Raw genomic sequence first — 9,924 nt, forward strand, 5'->3', positions numbered from 1 at the left:
CACCGCCAACCATTGGCCACCTTCCTTGCTGTTGTTGTTTCTATCGTCAGCCATGGCAGCTACTGCCATGGCCGATCTTCCCTCTCTCTCACGATGCTCTCTCTCTCTCAATCTCTCGGCCCGACTCCCTCTCTCTCGCGAGCTCTCTTCCATTGCCTTGGCTCTTGGCCAAAAATGCCTCCTATTTTATTTGATTTCAATTTCAGAGAACACCATTGCACTATAGCAAGCTTGCTCCCCAAGCTCAAGCGTATATTTATATATATACACAATTACACATTTTCCCCTCTTTATTTCTCATTAATTCATTTGAGAAATTTTAATAATTTCACTTGAGCCCTCCAAGCTTCAATTTAATTTCAATCAAGCCACAAAATATCTTAATTTCTCCAAAATTAATAATCGACTTTACTCGAAAATGTCGATTTTATCCATATGCCTGCACGGGACCTTTATTCCACCCCAAAACACATTAAGGTTGCCTTACTCGCAAAATCGGACCACCCCTAGGGTCCCCTTAATTTTCTGGAGGTCCCCTACGACCATTTAGTACTAGCACCCACTCGGGCTTATATAGAATTTATTCCAAAAATTATTCCCGATCTGATTGCTTTCAGCGTCATAAACCTCACCTCGAGACGCTCACCAATCTCATGCCCTCTTTCCTGGACATCCAAGTCTCGGGGCATTCCCTGCCTTCAATTCAACAATTTTATTAATTAATTTCTTGAAATCGACCTTCGGGCTTCTTAGACCACCTGAGGTCCTGACAAAATGATCCAATTTTTTTTATTTTTCAATACCATGTAATACCGGGTATTACATTTCACCCCCTTAAAGAATTTCGTCCTCAAAATTCACTCTACCATTCTCTCCTACCCAAGACAATCACATTCTCGGGGTACATGCCAAATTCTCATGCTCAAGAATCTCATAGCCTATCCATTTCTTACATTTACCTCGGGTTACACCTACCTCAAGGCTTCGCTTTAGGCTTTTGATCCTCCGACTCTCGAGGACATTCAACAACTGAACACTGCTTTGGCCTCCCACCAAACCGCACCACTGGTCACTGGTCCTGCTTACTCCAACGATATCCATCTCCGAATTGATTTCCTCTGCCTCGAAGCATCGCTTTGCAGTTCACTTCCCATTCTCTCCCTCAACCGAAACCAACTCGTGCTAACATTGCATCACTGATCAGTCTACTACGATTTTAAGCCGATCACACACGATAACTTGTCCCATTGCTAAACATGCATGGCCATGAATTTACGCTGGTCTAACCAGCAACGTTTTAACACTGATCATTAGACGCAATGTCTCTTCTAGTGCCCACAAGACACTCTGACACCCATTCTACCATGGCATACTACCATTAATCACACTCATGCATAGATTGAGTCGATCCTCATGGCAACCTCTCATTACCGATCAACTATGTAACACCCCCTCTCCTAGAACTGCCCGAGAAGAGGTGCTACTGGAGATAATAAAATAAACTAACTGATAAACTGAAATCTGATACCAAAATGAACATCTCAATCAACTGAAATAAAACTCTGAGTCAATAACTGAAAACCATAAATTACATCTAAGGGAAAATCCCTAAACTGGAATATAAAATAAATCTAAACTGATCAAGCACTAACTAATAAACTAACAACTCCCAGACATCTTTGGTCTTGAGCGGCTCCACGTACACACACTACTGGACACTGCTGCTAGGCCCCACATCTGGTACTCCCCCACTAGGACCTGGAATGGTGAAGAGTACAAGGTGAGCTACAAAGCTCAGCAAGTAATAAACTGGAAAGAATAACTTAAGCTTAATCGAAGAATATCGATACTGATAAAAATACTTACTGAACTTGTACTGGGAGATATAAAAATCACTGGATAGCATTTATGTGATGTAATGCACATAAGCTGTAAACTAAATGCAGGTATGCAACTTTGGCTCATAGGCCCACATAACTGTAACACATACCTGACTGATCCGAGTCCTACAAACATAAAATCTGTAAGCACATACTTTGGACAATATGCCCCTAGCTCCCTGGTCGACATCAGGCGAGCAACTCATAGCTGAGATATAATTGAACTGATACTAGTGGGATCCCCGCGGACAAGCTGCCTGGCGCGCATAATGCAATGCTCATATAAATGCTGGCACACGATATGTAGTACTCCACATAAAGTCATGCTCAATGCTCATACAAATATGTATGCACATAATCTCACAAAATGATGCTGATTATGTCATGATTAACTACTAAACATGGTATATGATTTTTATCAACTATATTGAGATTCAAATATTCTGAAATTTCTGAGTATAGGTATGGCATATTGGATTTCATCATATCTTGGCATAAAAATTCAATATTTGAATAAATGAATATTTATATTAAATTTAACACTTGAATCAAGAGTTTATTGGAAGCCATTCGGATGCCATTTGATACTATTTGGATGATTGAGGAAGCAAAAGGAAGCAATTTGAATGAAAAAGCAGCCCATTAGAATGAAAAAAAATGGATTTCAGCAAGCTCATTCGAATGGCAGAAAACTCATTCAAATGACAGAGACTCATTCGAATGACAGAAGGCTCATTTGAATGATAGATGATATATAACAAGGCTATTCGGATCTGATCAGGGACTCATTCGAATGACTCACAAATTCACTCGAATGAATTTTGAAAATTTCTAACTTTTGAACTGGCAAAAAGCGACTCATTCGAATGCAACAGTAACTTTATTCGAATCAATTTATGGATCATTCGAATGACAAGAAGGCTCATTCGAATGCTAGACTATACAAAGCAACAGCTTACTCGCATCTTCAAGGACTCATTCGAATGACAAGGAAGCTCATTCGAATGACAAACCAAAAACACATACGAATGATATGATAACACATGACTCATTCGAATGACTGATACATTATAAGGGAAAAACTTACAATAGCACTGAAAACTCATTCGGATACGACTGAACTCATTCGAATGACAAAGAGGCTCATTCGAATGACTGGAAACTTATACAAAACGAAGCTTACGATAACAGAGACCATATCTTGAATCAAAACTTAGCATCACTACACCATTCCAAAAGAAATCTTAGGAGAACAATCCCAATTGATATAAAATAATATCAAGATGTATTAAATCAACCGCTTATGAAAGAAAACGCTGAAAAGAATTGTGCATGGCTTATCATATCTCACTGGACATGGATATATCGCATGAATCTATATACATATTCTTGAACATACCATCTGATTAAACTAGGAACCCAAATCAATTAGTCTTGGTATTCTGATATCACTGCTAATATGATTTGAAGATCATATTTAAAAGATTCACTAGAAAGAATCCCACATAACTTCCTCATGCACTCACTGTTCTACGTATACATATATATATACTGCAACTGATATAAATCTGAGAACTCAGTGGAACGCTGGAATCAACTGAGGACAAACTGTTATGAATCTGTAATGAAAGGAATTACAGATAGGATACTTGCCTTATGCTAACTCTGATCGGATCAACGATTGCAACGAAAATCTTCCTAAGCAAAGACTTGAACCCACTGTTGGCTCCTGCTCTCTGTTCTTGTGGCATGAAGAACATATGGCTACGGTCAAATATATATATATAAACAGCCCTAGGTCCATCTCACATTCCCATTATAACTTGGAGACTTCTAAGCCCAAGCCTTCTCGCACCTGGACTCCTAATCTCATAATAACTCTTATTAACTAATTAAATAAATAACAACTTCTTAAATGACCCTCAAGTCCTTGCATTTAATTTCAACACTAAATAAAGAATTAAATGCTAATTAAATGCTGATCTCTCAATTAAAAATATTCTAAATTGCCACATTGAAAATTAAACGGCAAGTTCTCTTAATTAATTACTTCAATAATTAATTAACTAATTCTGTCCGCGGGGATCCCACTAGTATCAGTTCAATTATATCTCAGCTATGAGTTGCTCGCCTGGTGTCGACCAGGGAGCTAGAGGCATATTGCCCAAAGTATGTGCTTACAGTTTTTATGTTTGCAGGACTCAAATCAGTCAGGTATGTGTTACAGTTATGTGAGCCTATGAGCCAAAGTTGCATACCTACATTTAGTTTATAGCTTATGTGTATTACATCTCATAAATGCTATCCAGTGATTATTATATCTCTCAGTACAAGTTCAGTAAGTATTTTTATCAGTATCGATATTCTTCGATTCAGCTTCAGTTATTCTTTCCAGTTTATTACTTGCTGAGCTTTGTAGCTCACCTTGTACTCTTCACCATTCCAGGTCCTAGTGGGGGAGTACCAGATGTGGGGCCTAGCAGCAGTGTCCAGTAGTGTGTGTACGTGGAGCCGCTCAAGACCAAAGATGTCTGGGAGTTGTTAGTTTATTAGTTAGTGCTTGATCAATTTAGATTTATTTTATATTCCAGTTTAGGGATTTTCCCTTAGATGTAATTTATGGTTTTCAATTATTAACTCAGAGTTTTATTTCAGTTCATTGAGATGTTCATTTTGGTATCAAATTTCAGTTTATCAGTCAATTTATTTTATTATCTTTAGTAGCACCTCTTCTCGAGCAGTTCTAGGAGATGGGGTGTTACAGTATTGGTATCAGAGCAGTGTTTTGAGGAGTCTTCAGTACACACATAGGATGTTGGGTAGAGTTAGGACTTGTGTCCGTTAGTTAGATACGTTAGCCTAATTTACAGTATTCTAACCCTAAGTGGTGATGCAGGAAAATGAGTAATCAAAGAGGACGACCCCATACTCGCAGCCAGGCTACTTCTACACAAGGCGAGGTTCCAGTTTCCACACCAGGCTCACCAGGGGATTCTGGTAGTGACTTACAACAGGGTATGGCCGAGATGCGAGGCATGTTGGCAGGTTTGATGAGGGTAGTTGATACCCTAGTGACGAATCAGGTGAGGCAATCGCAAGTACACTAAGAAGCAGGAGGCAGTGGAGGCGAACCGCTAGTCGCCCCAACAACTCCAGTTGTAGCGGCAGACACTGGGAGTCAATTATTGAAGGACTTCATGGCATTCCGACCACCAGCATTTCATGGAGGTACAGATGCAGCAACATCAGAGAATTTGATGCTATCAATAGAGAAGCATCTCCGATCTATTGGTTGTGCGGACGACCGACGAGTTCGACTTAGCACGTTCATGTTCAGAGGTGATGCCGAGAGATGGTGGGAGACTGCCCGCCAGAGGTTTGGTGATGGAGAGCCTATATGGGTTGAGTTTCAACAAGTGTTCAATGATGCTTATTGCCCAGCATGGGTCAAGGAGCAAAAAGTCTATGAGTTCGTTGAGTTGGTGTAAGGTACTAAAACAGTGGCCCAATACGAGGCAGAGTTTACAGCCTTGTCTCGATATGCTCTAGAGTTGGTGTCCAGTGAAGCAAAGAAGGTCACCAAATTCCAGAGAGGATTGCGTGCAGATATCCGACATGCGTTTGGAGGAGCTTTGAGCGTGGATTATGCCACGGTGGTCCAACGAGCATATGCTATCGAGCGAGATCGTAATGAATGGAGAGCAACACAAGCAGCCAAGAAGAGCACAGGTACATCTCAGGGTTTGTCCAACACTAATAAGAAGAGGAAGTGGACAGTCGGACAAGGAAATAAGGCAGAGAATAATCCACAGTGTGGTCAGTGCGGAAGGAAGCACGGAGGACTGTGCCTAGCTGGGAAGAACATTTGTTTCAAGTGTGGATAAGAGGGGCATAGAAAGAAAGATTGCCCGAGGAATCAAACAGCACTCTCCGCACCATAGGTCATTTGTTTCAGGTGCAGACAAAAAGGACACACAGCCAAAATAGAGGTCAGCAGGCTAATCAGAGGCCACCAGCAGTTAGAGGGCCAGGAGCGGCACCTATACCAGCACTACTAGTAGCTCAGCATCCACCACCCGCAGATAGATAGGTGCAGGGTAGAGTTTATGCCCTTACCACAATTGAGGCAGAGTAGGGCGACGGGACTATCCAAGGTATTCTATCCCTATATGGTCATGATGTGCGTGCATTATTTGATACTGGTTCTACACATTCTTTTATTGCACTGCGCACAGTATGTTATGTTCCCCATTCCCGGATTTCTTTGCCGTACCACTTGATTGTGTCTACGTCGGGAGATAAGATTATGATAGCTAGAGAAATGTTTGAGAATTGTGAGATCGAGGTCCATGATAAGAAGCTATTGGGAGATTTGGTAATTCTCGATGTTAAGGATTTTGATTTGATCCTTGGCATGGATTGGCTATCACGACATTATGCAAGAGTCGATTGTCGGTGAAAGATTATTGATTTTGAACTACCTCAACAGCCGATTCTTATTTATAGAGGAGTCAAGCCTATGTCTACGATTCCTATGATCTTGGTGATGAAAGTTGAAAAGCTAATGCGTGATGGATGCGAGGCTTATCTAGCCTTTGTAACCACTGACGAAGGAAGCAAGAAGAATTTACCCGAGGTACCAGTAGTACGAGATTTCCAAGAAGTTTTCCCTGATGAGTTACCAGGATTACCTCCTCGGAGAGGATCAGAGTTTACTATTGAGTTATTACCTGGTACACAGCCTATCTCTAAGGCTCCATATCGGATGGCACCTAATGAGCTAAAGGAGTTGAAGGCCCAATTAGAAGAATTAATAGAGAAGGGTTTTATCCGACCCAGTTCATCCCCGTGGGGTGCACCAGTATTGTTCGTGAGGAAGAAAGATGGATCTTTGAGATTATGTATCGACTATCGTCAATTGAACCAGGTGATAGTGAAGAATAAGTATCCCTTACCTCTAGTGGATGACTTTCTAGATGAATTGCTGGAGCTAAGGTATTCTCGAAGATAGATTTGAGATCGGGATACCATCAGGTGCGAGTTAGAGATGATGATATTCAGAAGACTACTTTCAGGACTTGCTATGGACACTATGAGTTTGTAGTGATCCCATTTGGGTTGACGAATGCCCCAGCTGTTTTCATGGATTTGATGAATCGAGTTCTACATGAGTACCTAGATCAATTCATTATTGTCTTCATCGAGGATATCCCAGTCTACTCACCTAATGTGGAGGAGCATACAGAGCATCTTACTCTAGTATTACAGAGACTCAAAGAAGAGCAATTGTATGCCAAGTTCAGCAAGTGTGAGTTCTGGCTTACTCAGATTGGGTTTCTAGGCCATGTCGTTTCTGGAGATGGTATTTCAGTGGATCCAGATAAGACTAAAGCAGTTGTGGATTGGTCGAGGCCAATGACTGTGATAGAGATACGTAGTTTTCTGGGTCTTGCAGGCTATTATAGGCGATTCATTGAAGGGTTTGCTCGTTTATCTTCCCCTATGACTAAGGTAACAAGAAAAGGAGAAAAGTTTGAATGGAATGACGTGTGTGAATGTGTCTTCCAAGAACTAAAGATGAAGTTGACTACTGCACCAGTTTTAGCCATTCCAAGAAGTGGAGAGAAATACTCCATCTACAGCAATGCATCCCATTTAGGTTTGGGTTGCATATTAATGCAAGAAGGTCGAGTTAATGCTTATGCATCCAGACAATTGAAGAAACATGAAGTGAACTACCCTACTCATGATTTGGAGTTGGCAGCGGTAGTATTTGCATTGAAGATATGGCGACACTATTTATATGGTGAGAAAGTTGAAATTTATACAGATCATAAGAGCCTACATTATCTTTTATCCCAGAAGGAATTGAAGATGAGGCAGAGACGATGGGTTGAGTTATTTAAAGACTTCGACTGTGAGATTCTATACCATCCAGGAAAGGCTAATGTAGTAGCCGATGCTTTGAGTCGGCGAGGAGCTTCTATGACTACGATGATGGTTCAAGAATGGAGGTTATTAGAGCAGTTGAGTGTTTTATCTATTTCAACCCCAGAAGATAAACCAGTTGTGAGTTGTGCTTATATGAGAGTACAAACCGAGTTATTTGAATTGCTCAAGACACAGCAATCGAAAGATGTGAAGTTAGCACAAATTTTAGCAGATATCGAGAAATTTTCTCCTTTGGGATATACTCTACGGAGTGATGGTATACTTTTATTTCAGGAACGTATTTGTATATCCGATGGTGGAAATCTTAAGAAAGAGATTTTGAATGAAGCACACAAGAGTTGTTACACTATTCATCCAGGTGTTACTAAGATGTACCACGACCTTAAGCGACAGTATTGGTGGAGTGGTATGAAGAAAGATGTAGCCAGATATATTTCACAATGTTTAGTATGCCAACAAGTTAAAGCGGAACATCAGAAACCCGCAGGTTTATTACTTCCATTACCCATTTCGGAGTGGAAATGGGATAATATTGCTATGGATTTTGTGATGGGTTTACCCAGGACTACTAGAGGCTACGATGCTATATGGGTGATTGTTGATCGTTTAACTAAATCAGCCCATTTTCTTCCTATTAAGAAGACTTATCCATTAAATAGATTTGCTAAAATTTACATTGAGGAGATCGTGAAGTTACACGGTGTTCCATCCAGCATTGTATCAGATCGAGATCCTCATTTTACTTCTCATTTTTGGGGAGCTTTGCATGAGGCATTGGGATCTCAGTTGAAGTTCAGTACGGCATTTCATCCACAGACAGATGGCCAGTCAGAGAGGACTATTAGGACTCTCGAGGACATGTTGAGAGCTTGCGTTCTAGATTTTCAAGGTAGTTGGGTTGAGCATCTACCTTTGGTGGAGTTTGCCTACAATAATAGTTTCCATTCAAGTATTGGAATGTCACCATATGAGGCTTTGTATGGGCAACCGTGTCGATCGCCGATATGTTGGGAAGAGATTGGAGATAGGACTTTATTGGGTCCTGAAATTGTGGAACAGACGATAGAAAATATCCGAGTGATCAAAACAAGAATGAAAACAGCACAAGACAGACAGAAGAGCTATGCAAACAAGCGACGACGAGACCTCGAGTTTGAGGTAGCCGACCATGTTTGGTTGAGAGTCATGCCTATTAAAGGTGTGCAAAGATTTGGCGTAACAGGGAAGCTTAGTCCCCATTACGTTGGTCCATTTGAGATTTTGAGACGGATAGGGACTTTGGCATATGAGTTAGCTTTGCCACCTTAGTTGTCCCATGTCCACAATGTGTTCCATGTTTCGATGTTGAGGAAGTATGTGCTAGATCCTCATCATGTGATCGATTTTCAGACTCTTGAAGTTAAAGAAGACGTATCTTATGAAGAGATGCCTATCAGTATTCTAGAGCGTAAAGAGAAAACTTTGAGGAATCGATCAATTCCTCTTGTGAAAGTACAATGGCAGCATCACTCGGCAGAAGAGGTGACGTAGGAGCTAGAAGAAGATATGAAGCGTCTTTACCCCTCATTGTTCGAATAACCAGTTACGAATTTGGAGGACCAAATTCTTTTAAGGAGGGGAGAAATTGTAACGACCCATTAGAGGGCATAGTATTTATTCAGAATTAGTTAATTAATTATTGAAGTAATTAATTAAGAGAACTTGCCGTTTAATTTTCAATGTGGTAATTTAGAATATTTTTAATTGAGAGATCAGCATTTAATTAGCATTTAATTCTTTATTTAGTGTTGAAATTAAATGCAAGGACTTGAGGGTCATTTAAGAAGTTGTTATTTATTTAATTAGTTAATAAGAGTTATTATGAGATTAGGAGTCCAGGTGCGAGAAGGCTTGGGCTTAGAAGTCTCCAAGTTATAATGGGAATGTGAGATGGACTTAGGGCTGTTTATATATATATATTTGACCGTAGCCATATGTTCTTCACACCACAAGAACAGAGAGCAGGAGCCAACAGTGGGTTCAAGTCTTTGCTTAGGAAGATTTTCGTTGCAATCATTGATCCGATCAGAGTTAGCATAAGGCAAGTATCCTA

Source organism: Diospyros lotus, chromosome 11 (assembly GCF_014633365.1).
Source record: "Diospyros lotus cultivar Yz01 chromosome 11, ASM1463336v1, whole genome shotgun sequence".
NCBI lineage: Eukaryota > Viridiplantae > Streptophyta > Magnoliopsida > Ericales > Ebenaceae > Diospyros > Diospyros lotus.